The 16,849-nt window shown below is 40.3% G+C and overlaps 1 protein-coding gene and 1 pseudogene across 3 annotated transcripts in view; both read right to left on the bottom strand.

Annotated features, from left to right (window-relative positions):
• Window positions 1–16,849, bottom strand: part of MCUB (mitochondrial calcium uniporter dominant negative subunit beta) — a 128,932-nt gene that overhangs the window by 61,281 nt on the left and 50,802 nt on the right. The gene's annotated exons all lie outside the window — the stretch shown is intronic.
• LOC105706278 (heterogeneous nuclear ribonucleoprotein A1-like) lies at window positions 11,435–12,871 on the bottom strand (annotated as a pseudogene).

Genomic DNA, 16,849 nt, shown 5'->3' on the forward strand with positions numbered 1-16,849 from the left:
TCATCTAGAACTACTTTGGTGCCTCCATATTCTGGGAGAAGAACTTTATATCCAACTTTCATGCTAACTGGTTGAATCTCTCCACCCTTTCCTTTAGAACCCGATCCAACAGCGACTACTGTTGCTTGCAACTTTTCCTTGAGATTTTTCTGGAAGCATAATGCCTCCTTTGGTTACAGTTTCAGGAGCACTCCTTTCAACCAATACTTGGTCAAAGAGTGGAAGAAACTTTCTAAACACCTGTCCTGCCATGACTCCCTCAGCCTCAGACTCTTTTTTTTTTTTTTTTTAAGACAGAGTCTCACTCTTTTGCCCAGGCTGGAGTGTAGTGGCATGAGCTTGGCTCACTGCAATCTCCACCTCCCAAGCACAAGCAATTCTCATGCCTCAGTCTCTTGAGTAGCTGGGACTACAGGCGCCCGTCACCACATCCAGCTAATTTTTATATTTTTTTTTAGTGGAAGCAGGGTTTCACCCGACTGGTCTCGAACTCCTGACCTCAGGTGATCCACCCAACTTGGCCTCCCAAAGTGCTGGGATTACAGGCGTGAGCCACTACACCCACTTGAGATTTCTTTATAATAATAGAGTTAGGACAGGAATGATATAATGAAAATAAGTGTGGTAATAACGAGAATAAAGTATAATAGAGTCCCAGAGAAATAAATAATTTAGGAAGGAAAACTGTATATTGAAGGATGTCTCTTAGATAAGAACATATACTAACTTTTTTTCTCGTAACCTAAGCCAATTATTGTCAAGAATGGTCTCAAAGAAAGAGAATCTACATGGCGGTCTAGCCAGATGGTGCTAACAAAGTTTTCTTTTTTGCTTTGATGCCTGGGTGTCTGAGATGATAGAAGGCTGAGAGCCACATGGGGTAGCACAGTTGGCAACTCTATTCAAGTCGTGCAAATCAACACTTAAAATGCTTTACATTTATTCTACTTCAGGCACATTTAGTGATGCAGTTATAGTTTCATTTAAAAATTCATTATAAAATATTATGTTCTATTCAAATCCATGCAAAACAAAAGACTTCATCTGAAAACTGGAATGGTTTAATTTTTTTTTAATAGCTATTTCTTCACTTCTGTCACTTCTAATATTGTAAATTTAGAGTCACACCTTTCATTCTGTATCCCTTCCTATAGTACAATGTGTATTTCTAGCATACGACACCTCCTTACATCTCTCCTTTCTGACCTCACACCTTCTTGCCTGTACTGTAGTTTCATAGTCATTGTTTTGACATTATCGGCCTCAGGGCTTGACATGCACTTGGCCATTCCACCCTCACACCTATCAAGATAGGGTTGATATAAAAATTGGTAATGACAGAAGGCATAAAAGGGATAAAATATTTTAAAACAACTAAAAAATCATCAACACTTTAACCAGTACCTACAACCTCATTCAAAACATAAGCTGGAAGTGCCTATGCAATCTGCTCCCAAATTCCTGCCCCGTAGAAGCTGTAGGAGCTAATAAATTATTACTGTTACTTAAGTTTTAGAAAGATTTGTTATGCAGCAATAAATTATTAAGTCTAAAATTCAGACTTCAATTTTAGATTAGATGTCTCTAGTTGAAAAAAGATTTTACTTTATTCATACTCTGAACTAGGGGTCAGCAAACCATGGTCCATGAGCTAAGACTTTTTTTACCTTTACAAAATACTGTTTAAAAAAAAGAATATGGAATAGATACCATATGTGGTCAGAAAATCTAAAATATTTAGTATCTGGACCTTCACAGAGAAAGTACACTGACCTCTACTCTAAATAAGTTTCAATAATGGAGGGAGGTATTATTTCAATTGAGTTCTTTGGATTTTAGTGCTCTTTAATAATATTTATCTAAGGCTACGATTTGGACCTCTTCAAAGAGGGTGTGGTTATTGGCTACATGAGAAATATACAAGCACAGGCACCAAAGAGCCAGAGCTGGGCTATGAAAGGGGCCTGTTGTTTGTCAGCCGTGTAAATGGGACCAAGCTGTTTTCTAGAACCGACCCTCTTGGTAAGAGGAAACCAGCCTGAAGACCAGGCTGGAGCTACCTCAGAAACGGCTGGCAGGTGGGGAGAGAAAGGTCTGAGAGTGCTGCTTCAGCTGATCTGCAAGGACGCCTGGGCTGAATAAAGGAAGGTGAACCAGAACTGGAAAGGCAGTACTATCCTACTGTCATCACCGTGCATTGTCTCCCCAGGTCCTGTGCTGACAAAGCCTAAAGCTGCACTGCTGGCAAAGGAGAAATGTTTACAAGGTCCAACTCCAATATCACAAAGCAGGGTAAAGAACCATAGATTTGGAGCTGACAGATAATAAATTAATAACTGGCACTCCCCTGAAACTATACTTCCTCTTTTTTTCCTTACTGCACTTTGTACTGCATTTTTTAAAGAAAAATCCTGCAAGCAAGTATTGTGTCCAAAGCATATGATATTTAATATTTACTACTATAGTTAGTACACATGCCACAGGCACTCAATTTTACTGTATTATGTAACTTATTTTCTGAATAACAAAAGAGCTATGTGAAAGAGTTTCACATTCCTGTCCAGTTATCTAGTTATCTAGTTGGGGAGAGAAAAAAAAAAGAAGTGTGATAATTGAAAAACAGATTTCTAGAGTCACAAAGCGTAAGAGATGGGTAAAGCTCTTAAACTAGAAATGTTTTGACATCAAAAGCCACAAATCAAGTGCCTGTGTGTAGTGTGGTGTTAAACATCACAACAAACAGAACTGTACAGATTGGGTGCATACTCAGTTTCTAACTGAGCAGAAATTCTTTACACAACTTGCTTCCTCTGAAAGATCATCTTCTATGGCAAATTATACTGGCTTGATCGCATCTGAGTTGCCACTGACTCCTGTCCAGAAATTGATTATCTAGTCAGAAAAGGTGAAAAAGAGAAGAAACTATCATATAAAGAATCAAAAGGAATTCTGTATGTTGTGAAGTCTGTGAAATGGTGAAGCTCAGAAACTCTTGAGATAATGAGTCAGCTTGTATAATAGGAAGTTCAGGAAACGCAGTACATTTAATGCAAGAATAAAAAGACAATTTTGCAGCCAAAATCATTTATGTATCATCTGACTTATATTATCTGACTAAAAAAAAAAACTCCCAAGAAAAAAAAAAATTAGATAATTAAGAAAAAAAATTTTTTTAGAGACAGGGTCTCACAGTGTCACCAAGGCTGGAATGTAGAGGTATGATCATAGCTCACTGCAGCCTTGAACTCCTGAGCTCAAGCGATCCTCTCACCTCAGCCTCCTGAGTAGCTGGGACTACAGGCTTGCACCACGAAACCTGGCTGATTGTTCTTTACTTTTTCAGAGACAGGATCTCACTATGTTGACCAGGCTGGTCCTGAATTCCTGCCTCAAGTGATGCTCCCACTTCAGCCTCCCAAGTAGCTGGGATTACAGGCACAAGCCACCACACCCAGCAAGGAGTCTTTTTTAATCTGATACAAAGAAAAAAAGCAGCTATGTTTCCTGTGATACTGTGAAATATATATTTGGTCTACATCCCTGTTTCCTGGCAGGAGCTCTTAAAATCCTTGGAATCTTGGAAGTGATAAGTGTCTTTCTATATGCTAATGTGTTGAGTAATTGCTGGCAGCTCCTAGGTAGCTTCAGGACAGGGGCTACTCACTAGAAGGACCAAGGCAGGACTGGAGGGCTGGGACTTTCAGCCCCAGCACTCAATCTCCAGGAAGTGGGGGAGAGGCTGAATTGAAGGCTAAGTTGATCACCAATGGCCAAAGGTTTAATGAATCATGCCTACATAAAAAAGCTTCCCTAAAAATCCAAAAGGACTGTATTTGGAGAGCCTCCAGGTAGTTGAACACATAGATGCTCCTGGTGGATGGGACCTCCAGAGAGGAAACAAAAATGCCACATTCTTCCCACATGCTTTGCCCTATGTATCTCTCCATCTGTATCCTTTGTAATATCCTTTATAATAAATCAGTAGATTTAAGTAAAGTGTTTCCTTGAGTTTGGTGAACCACTCTAGTAAATTAATAAAACCCGAGGAGAAGACAATAGGAACCCTGATTTATAGTCAGTCAGAAGCACAGGTAAAACAACTAGGGTTTTTAGATTAACTTGGGAAGCTATCTCCAGGTATATGGTATCAGAATTGAACTGGAGGATGCCCAGCTGGTATCCACTGCAGAATTAACTGACTGATTACTGGTGGGAGAAATCTCCATGCAATTCTTGGTGGCTAGAGGTCACAGAAGTCTTCTGTGTTGATTGTTGTTGAGTAAGAGAACAGAAAAAACACTGGTTTTTATTCCTTTATTTTCAGATTCCTCAAATCAAATTTCTAATAAACAGTCTAGGCTGGAGAAAAGCTCGAACTTAAGCTCTTAAAAGTTCTAAGAAGGCCACGGCAGGAGAATCGCTTGAACCCACAAGGCAGAGGTTGCAGTGAGCTGCGATTGCGCCACTGCACTCCAGCCCGGGTGGCAGAGCAAGACTCCATCTCAAGAAAATAAAAAATAAGAAAAAATAAAAGTTCTAAGGAGGACAGACTGAATTTTAATTTAGGGAGATGAAGAAGAAAATATAATCTACATTTCTCTAAGACCCTATCTAACAGGTCCGCAAAATAATTCTTAACTATAAACTGCTGCTCCAAATGTTTTGCTCCTTGGTGGCTTCTGTACCTTTGGCCATGGCTTCCATACCTTTGGCCATGGCTTCCTTTGCCTTGAATGCCCTTCGTCCTAGATTCCAGCCTATTATCATTCTAACCATGAAGCCAAACAAGCAAAGGTGCAAACTTCAGAGCCAGACTGCCTGTATCAAAGTCCTGGTTCTATCTGAAGGACCAGTGCCCATGTTCTTAACCTTTTGGAACCTCACTTTGCCCTCTCTCAAGAAAATCTCAATTTAGCAGAAGGGTAGAAATTATTTTCTCTCCAAACTCAGCCCTTCGCCTACTTTTCCCTATCTCAGTAAGTGGTACTACCATACACCCAGCTGCTCAAGCCAAAAACCAAGTTTTTTCTTTCAGACATACAATCCCTCAGCTGGTGCTATCAAGTCTGCTTTCAAAATAAACTCCAATCAAATTTGTTCTTTATTTTCAATAAAGATTTCCACCCTATCCAAGTCATCGCCCTCTCTTCCTGACTACTTTCTTTGCCTCCTAACTGGTTTCCTGGCTTCTACTCTTGACCTCTGTAATCATTCCCCATTTAATAGCTAATGTGATCTTCTAAAAGCATAAATCAAATTCTTTTACTCCCTTGCTAAAAACTCAATATCCCACCATTACCACTTAAAATTAAATCTCTGCCTTGTCTGGCCTCTGCCTACCTCCTTTATTTCTCTTTCCTTTGCTCTTTCCTCTCCATGAGCACTGACACTCTAATGTATTTCTTATATACATTCTTGAATATAATTTCATTGCTACTTGTGTACTTTGCACTTGGCCATTTCTTCTGCCTGGGATGCCCTTCCATCAAATCTCTGTACCAACTCAGTCCCTTATCATTCAGGACTCACTCAAATGTTGCCTCCTCAAGAGGGCCGCCCCTGACCATCCTACCCAGTGTTGCTCCTGTCCCAGGGCTCTTTGTCCCATACCCCTCCTGTTCTAACATCTTCCTAATTCTTATTTCAATCTGAAATGAAATGACTTATTTATTTGTTTCCTTTTTTATTGGCCTCTCCCAACTAAAGCTTCAAGAGAGCAAGGATCTTTTTTTTTTTTTTTTTTTTTTTGAGACAGAGTCTCACTCTGTCACCCAGACTGGAGTGCAGTGGCCTGATCTTGGCTTACTGCAACCTCCGCCTCCTGGGTTGAAGTGATTCTCCTGCCTCAGTTTCCCGAGTAGCTGGGATTACAGGTGCCCGCCACCATACCCAGCTAATTTTTGTATTTTTAGTAGAGACAGGGTTTCACCATGTCGGTCAGGCTGGTCTCGAACTGCTGACTTCAGGTGATCTGAGCACCTTGACCTCCCAAAGTGCTGGGATTACAGGTGTGAACTACCATGCTTGGTCTAGAGAGCAAGGATATTGTCTCTGTGTTCTCAACTTTATCTGCAGCACCAAGGACCATGCCTGACACATGGCAGACACTCATGAAAACGTCTGCTGAATGGAGGAATGACTGTATGAACAGCTACAAGATAATGTGACAGCCACTGTAATAGAGTTATGAAAAACTGCTATGGGAGCACAGGAAAAAGCTGTTCATTTCCTAAACTGTTTGACAAATTCCATTTGAGGAGGCAAACCTACTCTTACAATTCCCTGAAATCATGTATCATACGGCCTTATCCTTAAGTAATCACTGAGATTAATTTAATTTTCTTCAACAACAAAAACTAAACTACTTCTCTTGTCATTCCTTCCAAAATGCTTCCAGATAAATGCCAGCAAACATTGGTCATCTTTTGTCAGTCACAAAAAAGTGAAGAATTAGGATTCCTTTGGGCATAAACATAGTATATTGAGAAAATTTCTGAAAATATCAAAAACTAAATGTATAAATAGTAGTAAATAATGGTATATTAGAACTGAAAATTTCCCTAGCAAACAAATGGAAAAATTTATTCATTAATTTAACATAAAACATTGGCAATTTAACATAGTAATTCCTATGTTTTGTCCTTCTTTGCTCTATTTATCCCTTAATAGTGAACAAATATAGTGAAATAAAATTTGTTTTGTCCTAAAATAAAGAAAATCAGTCTGTTTTAATTATAATGTGCCAAACTGCAACAAATGCTTCTTAAGGTGTTCACCACAGTCTCGCAAGTACGAGGGCTAGCCAGGCTTTTTTTTTTTTTTTTGAGACAGAGTCTTGCTCTGTTCCCCTGGCTGAAATGCAGTGGCATGATCCTGACTCACTGCAATCTCCGCCTCTTGGGTTTGAGTGATTCTCCTGCCTTAGCCTCCCAAGTAGCTGGGATTATAGGTGTTCACCACCATGCCCAGCTAATTTTTGTATTTTTAGTAGAGACCGAGTTTCGCCATGTTGGTCAGGCCTGTCTCAAACCCCTGACCTCAGATGATCCACCTGTCTCACCCTCCCAAAATGCTAGGATTATAGGCATGAACCACTGCACCCAGCCCAGGATTTCTTTTTAATTCAAAAAAAAAAAAATCCTGATTCTCAAAAGACTTTTCATGAGTCCGTGTATTCAGAATTATAACTACTTATCTGTGTAGCGACAGAGATGATAGCACATATGTACTACAGCCGTAATGTCTGAGTATTAAATTCTTGAGTATTAAACCTACTAAATCTCTTCTATAAAGCCTTTAACACTCTTCTTTAAAATAGCTTATTTATAATCACTGGGGAAGAAAATTTGTTATGGGAACTTTTTTTCTTGTAATTTTTCTCTGCCAGGAAAATCTTCAAATTTTACATATTTCCTCTAAGAATTTCAGGAAGGAATTTGGGATTGGTGAGAACTGTAAAATTAGTCAGAAGGAAATCATGTAGGAGAGATTCAAGTGCTTAGTGTAAACAGTGCTAACAAGTCAGTTTAGTCTCAGTCTTAGAACCTAAATTTCATGTGGGGGAGTTACCTCAGAATGTAGGACACTGGCCAACAGAAATCCTAATCTAGGACACGCATTTGTAATTAAAACAATGACAGAAAAAGGTTAAAACTCAATCCCTTCTGAGCTTTAACACTGAGGACCAACGCATTCTGGAAAAATCATTAAGGAAAAGACTTACAACAACCTAAACATAAATTTTTCTTCAAAGCTTTTGTCTTCATTTAAGACAACCTAAACAAAGATTTTTCTGACTACTGTATACACAATGGAAACTACATTCCTCAGAATGATGAGACGCTGTACCTTACCCTGTATTGGTCTCTTTCTCCCAAAACCATTTACTGACCATTCATTGTATTTGCTATATAATGTACTAGACTCTGGAAATACACTAATAAACAAGATACAGTCCCTACTCCATAAGATCAAAGAGTGACTGTAATTGTAATATGATGCTCTTTAGCTTATGATGAGTTCATTTCATGAACCCACTGTAAGTTGAAAATATCTTAAGTTGAAAATGCATCCGACCTATTAAACCTCATGGCTTAGCCTAGCCTACCTCAAATGTGCTCAGCATGCTTATGCTACCCTACAGTTGGGCAACATCTTCTAACACAAGGCCCATTTTATAATATTGAATATATCTCATGTAACTTATTAAATAATGTACTGAAAGCAAAAAACAGGATAGCTGTATGGGTACTCACCATTAAGTGAACACAGGTGAATGCACACTGGGCCTGAAGAATGTTTGAAGCATTAAACTAAAATTAATTGCTGGATGATGGGGATGCTACTGTAACAGGATCATCAATTTCTCTTCTGATGAGGCTTAAGAGTGGTTGGGAGAAGGCAATGGGGCATCAATACTTGTCAACGATTTAGCAGCCATAGTGTTCTTCAGGAAGACATCAAGTTATTTTTTTAAATTATTTATTTATTTATTTATTTATTTTGAGACAGAGTCTTGCTCTTTCACCCAGGCTGGAGTGCAGTGGCGCAATCTGCTCACTGCAACTTCCCGGGTTCAAGCAATTTTCTTGCCTCAGCCTCTTGAGTAGCTGGGACTATAGGTGCACTCCACCATGCCCAGCTGATTTTGTATTTTTAGTAGAGGTAGGATTTCACCATGTTGGCCAGGCTGGTCTTGAACTCCCGACCTCAAATGATCCACCCATCTCGGCCTCCCAAAGTGCTGGGATTATAGGCGTGAGCCACCGGCCTGGCCGACATCAGGTTTGGATTATACAGTTTGTTTCTCCTTTTCATTACATATTTCTCTATAGCAAGCAAGAGCACCTATACTGCATATCAGCTCCTGTGAATAATGACATTCCTTTCTTCTAACTTCTTAATGACACTGCTGATTGTGGCCTCAGATAAAACTTCTTCCTCTTTCTCAACTTCTTTCTTCCTCCAGTTTGGTCAGCTCCTCATTGGAAATCTCTTCAGATTCAATGCCAAGCAGCTCATAAATATCCTCTTCATCAATGTCCAATTCAAGCTATTCTCCAAGCACTAGTATCTTGTTACTATTTTATCAACAGCAGAATCTTTAAGGCCTTTGAATGTGTTCACATGTGTTCAAAACTTTTTTCCAGATGCCATTCATGAATTGCTGTGTGACTTCTTCCCATCATGCTCCAGTGATATTCTGGATAGCATTTAAAATTTTAAAACTTTTCCGAAACTCAAGGAGTGTTCAGCCAGATTCATTCACTTCAACACCCTGAGCAAATGCCTGGCATGATAATATGCTTTGAATGTAGCTATTGTATCTTGATCCACTGTCTGAATGAGTGTGGTTGTGTTTGGCAGCAAATTCATAACTTTCCATGAGGATGCATGACACCTATATGCTGTGGGCGCCCTGGAGCACTGTCTAAGATCAGAAGAATCTTGAATGGGGTCAGGTACAGTGGCTCATGCTGGTAATCCTAGTGCTCTGGGAAGCTGAGGTGGGAGGCTGGCTTGAGGCCAGCAGTTTGAGACCAGCCTGGAAAACATGGTAAGAACTTGTCTCTACAAAAAATTTTTTAAAAATCAGTCTAGTGTGCTGGTGTGCACCTGTGGCCCTAGCTACTTGGAGGCTGTGCCAGAAGGATCATTTGAGCCCAGGAATTCAACGTTACAGTGAGCTATGAGCATGCCATTGTACTCCAGCCTGGGTGACAGAGAAGACTCTGTGTCTTTAAAAATAAAAAAGAAAGAATCTTGAATAAAATGGTTTTTCGCTTACAATATTCTCTTGCCTGCGGAATAAAAAAACAGTTCAAAAGCCAGTCTTCAAACAATGCTGAGGTCCTCCAGGCTTTCTTATTATGATAATAAATGAGAAGCAAATGCTTGCTCACATTCTTGAGTGTTCTCAGGTTCCCTGAGTTGTAAATTAGGAAAAGCTTTAATTTGAACCCTGCAACATTTCCACCCGAAAGCAGCATTACACAGTCTGAGTGCCTTAAGTTCTTGAAAATACTATGTATGCTCTGGTATATGCTTCAAGAGCAACCTTATTTTATTGACAATAAATATTTGTCCTGGCAAATATGTATTATCCACAATTATGCTACACAGCTCTTCCTAAAAGCTTTGACACTTTCAGTATCAGGACTTGTTGCCTCTCTGCAGACCTTCACATTATGAAAATTATGATACCTCTTGAAGCACTAGAATCACCCATGACTTGCCATAAACACTTGTGTATAATAGGATCATCAGCACATTTGTTCACTCTTTTAATGTAATGAAAAACACTTCTTGCCCTAGCTGGGATCATCAGTAAGCTAAGCAGTATGCCCTTCTATATCTGGTCTTCCATCCACATGACAAGTAATTTTTCCATATTATTGGTCAGCCAAGCTCTTTTCTTCGTGATGACAGTGAATTTAACCACTGCTGATGATTTCACTGCCTCCCTGATTCACTTCTTATCCTTTAACATGGTTAATATCATGGATCATGAAAGTTTCAACTCTTGTGCGATGGCCATTACTTACTTGCCACTTTCACGCAGGGCAATTATCTTGAGTTTCTTCTCAAGAGTAATTGCCTTCCTCCTCTTCTCACCAGAAGCAGGAGGCATAGATAGGTATACTGTAGACACGACAGGACGCAAAAGCACAAAACACAACATCCGAAAAACACCAGCCACATAGTACACAAGGGACAGTTGGTTGTTTACTTGCATGATGTATGGCTGGCTGAGAGCTGTGGCTTACTGCTGCTGCCCAAAATCAGAAAGAGTATTGTACTGCATATTGCTAACCCGGGAAAAAATAAAAATTCAAAGTAGTTTCTACCAAATACACATTGCTTCACAGCATCATAAAGTCAAAGCCATCATAAATCAGGGACAATGTGATAAGGTCTATGATGGATTAAGTTTGGGGTGCTATGGGCACACCCGTGGAGGCATATACATGATTTAATCTAGAAGTGACTAGAGCAGATTTTACCAAAATTACAATCTAGATGACTGGTTTTTAAAGTGCCTCAGATGATCCTCAATTTTAAATCAAACTGAAATTTCTATAAGAAATGAAACATCCTTGAAGTCCAGAATTGCTTTTCAGATTCCTGAAGTTCCAAAGATCTTTCCTATTTCTAGTTACTTTCTTCAAAGAGAGAGAAAAAAAAAAAGATCTTTCCTAGATTAACTTTTAGCTTCCATCCGTTGAAATCTCCTGGCCAATAAATAATTGGTTATTTTACATATTTTATCCCAAATTTCAGAAACATTAGATTTTCTATTCCTTATTAAAAACTTTTTTTTAAAAAAGACATTTATTCAACGTCACAATCAGACTATTACATTTAGCAATCAACAACATGGGTGCAAAAAAAAACAGAAAAAAAAAAATCTACATTAAAACCCTTTGTTGGAATGCTTTACATTTTCCACAGAACAGAAACTAAAATAACCTGTTATACAATTAGTCACAAATACAGTCCTCGAGTTTTTTGCCCATACACATGAGTATTTGTCTAAATCAGGTCTTCTTTGTAGCAGCTAGGCCCTGCCACCACTGTGCTTGGCTGAGTTCACAAATCTGTTGCAACCTGTAGCTTCCCTGTCACTTCTCTGGCTCTCCTCTCCTGCTAAGCTTTGTTTCCTAATTAAAATCTTCTGCCACTGCCATAGTTACTGCTGCTACTGGAACTGCCATAGCCACCTTGGTTTCATGGTTTGGCAAAGTATTGGCCGCCACGACCATAGGGGCCAGAGCTTCTGCCTCCAAAGTTTTCTCCCTTCACGGGTCCAAAATTTGAAGACTGATTGTTGTAACTGCCAAAATCATTGTAGCTTCCACCACCTCCAAAACTGCCTCCATCATTACCAAATCCATTATAGCCATCCCCACTGCCACTATATCCACCACCACCACGGCTGCCACCAAAGCCACCACGACCATTGAAGTTTCTTCCACGACCAAAGTTGTCATTCCCACCAAAACCACCTCCACGACCACCACCAAAGTTTCAAGAACCACTTCGACCTCTTTGGCTGGATGAAGCACTAGCCATCTCTTGCTTTGACAGGGCTTTCCTAACTTCACAGTTATGTCCATTCACAGTATGGTATTTCTGAATGACAATCTTATCCACGGAGTCATGGTCGTCAAAGGTTACAAAGGCAAAGCCCCTTTTCTTGCCACTGCCTTTGTCAGTCATGATTTCAATCACTTCAATTTTTCCACACTGTTCAAAATAATCTCTTAGGTGATGTTCTTCAGTGTCTTCTTTAATGCCACCAACGAATATTTTTTTCACAGTTAAGTGGGCACCTGGTCTTTGAGAATCTTCTCTTGAGACAGTTCTCTTTGGTTCCACAACTCTTCCATCCACTTTGTGTGGCCTTGCATTCATGGCTGCATCTACCTCCTCCACAGTTGCATACGTGACGAACCCAAAGTCCCTGGATCGCTTGGTGTTTGGATCTCTCATTACCACACAGTCTGTGAGCGTTCCCCATTGCTCAAAATGGCTCCTCAGGCTCTCATCGGTTGTTTCAAAGCTCAACCCCCCAATGAAGAGCTTCCTCAGCTGTTCCGGCTCTTTAGGAGACTCTGACTTAGACATGATCGCAGGGAGAAGAGAGACTTTAACGATGCTTCTTTGGCGGCGTCCACGGGCAGAAAGGAGCAAACTGACAAATGTATCTCTAAAAACTTTTTGTTTAAAATAAACAAATATACACTACAGGTTGCCACAGGATGTGTGAAGTAAGAGGCAATGAAAGTTCTTTCTACAAGCAGCATGTTGTACTTTTATAATTAAGAAACATATACATATATTTATTAAAAATGCTCACCGGGCACAGTGGCTCATGCCTATAATCCTAGCACTTTGGGAGACTGAAGTGGGCAGATCATTTGAGGTCAGGAGTTGGAGACCAGCCTGGCCAATATGGTGAAACACCATCTCTACTAAAAATACAAAAATCAGCCAGGGATGGTAGTGGGCACCTGTAATCCCAGCTACCTGGGAGCTGAGGCAGGAGAATCGCTTGAACCCGAAGTGGGGACAGAGGTTGCAGTGAGCAAAGACTGCACCTCTGCACCCGAGCCTGGGTGACAGAGAGACTCCATCTCAAAAAAAAAAGCTCTAAAATCCCCACATTATATTTAAGTTTCATGTTTTCTATGGATGAACGACAGAGGTGCAAGTACACTAGGCATTTCACTGTGATTTAATTATCCCTGAGTAAAAACTTGTAGTCACATTATATTTTGTGACTTGACATTAAGCAGGAACAAGTACAAAATGATAATGCTCTATTTAATATACTCTGCCCCTTATTTTATTACAGTGTAAAAGCTTAAGGGATAAAATTTACTTTATTTCTTCTGTGTACAGCCACTGTAGAACATTATGTTCCTTTCTCTCAGGGTATTAGAATTCAATACTGCTGACTTAAATTCATATACTTTTTCTTCTAAGCATTTCAAAGTGTTATTTGGCATTCATTTCATCTATCCTGTAACATTTCTGTGTGATATATTAGAAATAATTAGGGTAATCACCTTTATTCTCAAATATGCAGGATAAAGATGGTGGATGAGTATATAAACTCTTTGTACCACCTAGACTGTAAGAGAAGCCTTCAATTGTATAATTTATACCAGTTATGGAATCAACTAAACTCTAAAGTCTCTTAATCAATATTCTTCATCCATTCTTCCTTTCCAACCAATTCAGTCTATTAATAGTCACTGAAAAAAAAAAATCCAACTGGTAAGATTTACTGTGTCTTAAAAGTTAGAAGAATGTGGCTGGGTGTGGTGGCTCACGCCTGTAATCCCAGCACTTTGGGAGGCCGAGGCAGGTAGATCACCTGAGGTCAGGTGTTCAACACCAGCCTGTACAACATGGCAAAACTCTGTTTCTACTAAAAAATACAAAAAATTGGCTGGGCTGGTGGTGGGTGCCTGTAATCCTAGCTACTAGGGAGGCTGAGGCAGAAGAATCACTTGAATCTGGGAGGCAGAGGTTGCACTGAGCCGAGATCATGCCACTGCACTCCAGCCTGGGCAACAGAGCAAGACTCCATCTCAAAAAAACAACAACAACAACAAAAAAACACTTAGAAGAATGTTGAAGTTCTTGTTCTTTGAGTGAGTTATTGAGCCTCTCTGAGCTTCAGTCGCATAACCTGTAAAAGTAGGGATAAAAGTTGCCTCTTGACTACCTTAAGTTGCTCAAAAGCTTAGAGGAAGAGGCTTTGTGAATTATGAAGTATCATAAAGACAATGTGTTATTAATATAATCAATACTCTTTAAATCATCTGCCAATCTCTTTACATCAAAACAAAGAGAAAAACACAATTATTGCTATAGAATCACTAAAGCACAGAGTCAGTTATGATAAAAACTGAATGCTGGCTGGGCACGGTGGCTCACACCTGTAATCCCAGCACTCTTTGGGAGGCCAAGGCAGGCAGATCACGAGGTCCAGGAGATCAAGACCATCCTGGCTAACACAGTGAAACCCCATCTCTACTAAAAATACAAAAAGAAATTATCTGGGTGTGGTGGCACATGCCCTGTAGTCCCAGCTACTCAGGAGGCTAAGGCAAGAGAATCGCTTGAACCCGGGAGGTGGAAGTTGCAGTGAGCCGAGATCATGCCACTGCACTCCAGCCTAGTCGACAGAGTGAGAATCCATCTCAAAAAAAAAAAAAAAAAAAAAAAAACCCAAAAATTGAATGCTAATTTACACATGCATGAGAATATAACACCTAGCACTTGGGAGGGTCTCAGCAAACACTTACCTTCTACTACGTTCTCCTGTTATATCTAGTAAGTTACTTGAAGTTTCTTCATAAATGGCTCTTTAGGGCACATGTACAATAAATTTTAGGGGCAAGGGGGGGCAACTAAAATCCTTCTATGATATAGTCGAGTAAAATTTTGATACAGTAATTAATCATAATTAGTACTGTCCAGTGATGAAATATTTCCTGCCTACAGTGTGCCATAAAGAAAGAAATCAGGTTGTACAGGCAGGCCTCACTCCTGACCTGTTACTGAAGTTAGTGTGCCTGGATTCGCCCACTCCTGATCTGTTACTGAAGTTACTGTGCCTGGATTCGCCCCTCTGAAAATCTCTATTTTAGGATAGCAGAATTTAAATTTACATTGGAGTTAGAGGTAATCAAGGCATCTGTCTGGCATTTGTTGTGCCTGTGAGCAAAATGAGAAGGAACAGAACCCTTGTTAGTTGACCATGAATCCACTCAGCAGTTCCTCCAACACTCTCCTTAGGGATATCTGGCTGATCCCTAGAGGGCTCAAAAACTATCTAATGAGATAGGGAACTGGCATGAAGAGTTTAAAGGCAGAGCTCAATTAGGCAGGCGGGGATGGGCATCCACAGTCTCTCAATAGCTATGTGACATAGGCACCTTAACTTCTCTCAACCTCAGTGTCCTTATCTATACAACGGGGATAACAGTACCTACTTCACAAGGCTGACACATCATTTAAGATGAGCAGGTTTTCTGTAAAGTGATATATGCGACAATATCACCATTACTATAACTATTATCATTGTAACTTCTCAGGCAGAAGCAACATGTCCCCAAAATACAATTATAGACTAACTTATTGATGATCTAAAAGCTTTGTTCCTTTCATTTTTTTGAGACGGAGTTTCGCTCTTGTTGCCCAGGCTGGAGTGCAGTGGCACAATCTTGGCTCACTGCAACCTCTGTCTCCCGGGTTCAAGCAATTCTTCTGCCTTAGCCTCCAGAGTAGCTGGGACCACAGGTGTGTGCCACTATGCCTGGCTAATTTTTGTATTTTTAGTAGAGATGGGGTTTCACTATGTTGGCCAGACTGGTCTTGAACTCCTGACTACATGATCTACCTAACTCAGCCTCCCAAAGTGCTGGGATTACAGGCATAAGCCACCATACCTGGCCTAGCTTTTTTGTTTCAAGAAGAGTAACACATCATAGAGGTTTAATGGGCTGGGCACAGTGGCTCACGCCTGTAACCCCAGCACTTTGGGAGGCCAAGGTGGGTGGATCACCTGAAGGCAGGAGTTCGAGACCAGCCCAGCCAACATGTGAAACCCCATCTCTACTAAAAATACAAAAAAAATTAGCTAGGTGTAGTGGTAGGCACCTATAATCTCAGCCACTTGGGAGGCTGGGGAGGCTGAGGCAGAATTGCTTGAACCTGGGAGGTAGAGGTTGCAGTGAGCCAAGATCACACCGCTGAACTCCAGCCTGGGTGACAGAGCGAGACTCTGTCTCAATAGAAAAAGAAAGAAAAGAAAGAAAAGAAAGAAAGAAAGGAAGAAAGAAAGAAAGAAAGAAAGGAAGAAAGAAAAGAAAGAAAGAAAAAGAAAGAAGAAGAAAGAAAGAGAAAAAAGAAAGAAAGAAAGATTTAATGCTCAATAATGAACTTGAAACCATCTGGGATTTCTGGTGTATACATTTATGGAAGGTAATAAGTGCATCTTCTAAGAAGCTTATTGATATGTTGGCAATTTTATTTATTGCATGTAAGTCATAAGAAAGAAAAATTCTGCCGGGCGCAGTGGCTCACGCCTGTAATCCCAGCACTTTGGGAGGCCAAGGCGGGTGGATCACGAGGTCAAGAGATCGAGACCATCCTGGTCAACATGGTGAAACCCCGCCTCTACTAAAAATACAAAAAATTAGCTGGGCACGGTGGCGCGTGCCTGTAATCCCAGTTACTCAGGAGGCTGAGGCAGGAGAATTGCCTGAACCCAGGAGGCGGAGGTTGCGGTGAGCCGAGATCGCGCCATTGCACTCCAGCCTGGGTAACGAGA

The sequence above is a fragment of the Aotus nancymaae genome, unplaced genomic scaffold, assembly GCF_030222135.1.
Source record: "Aotus nancymaae isolate 86718 unplaced genomic scaffold, 86718_ANA_hifiasm-v0.15.2.pri h1tg000033l, whole genome shotgun sequence".
Lineage (NCBI taxonomy): Eukaryota > Metazoa > Chordata > Mammalia > Primates > Aotidae > Aotus > Aotus nancymaae.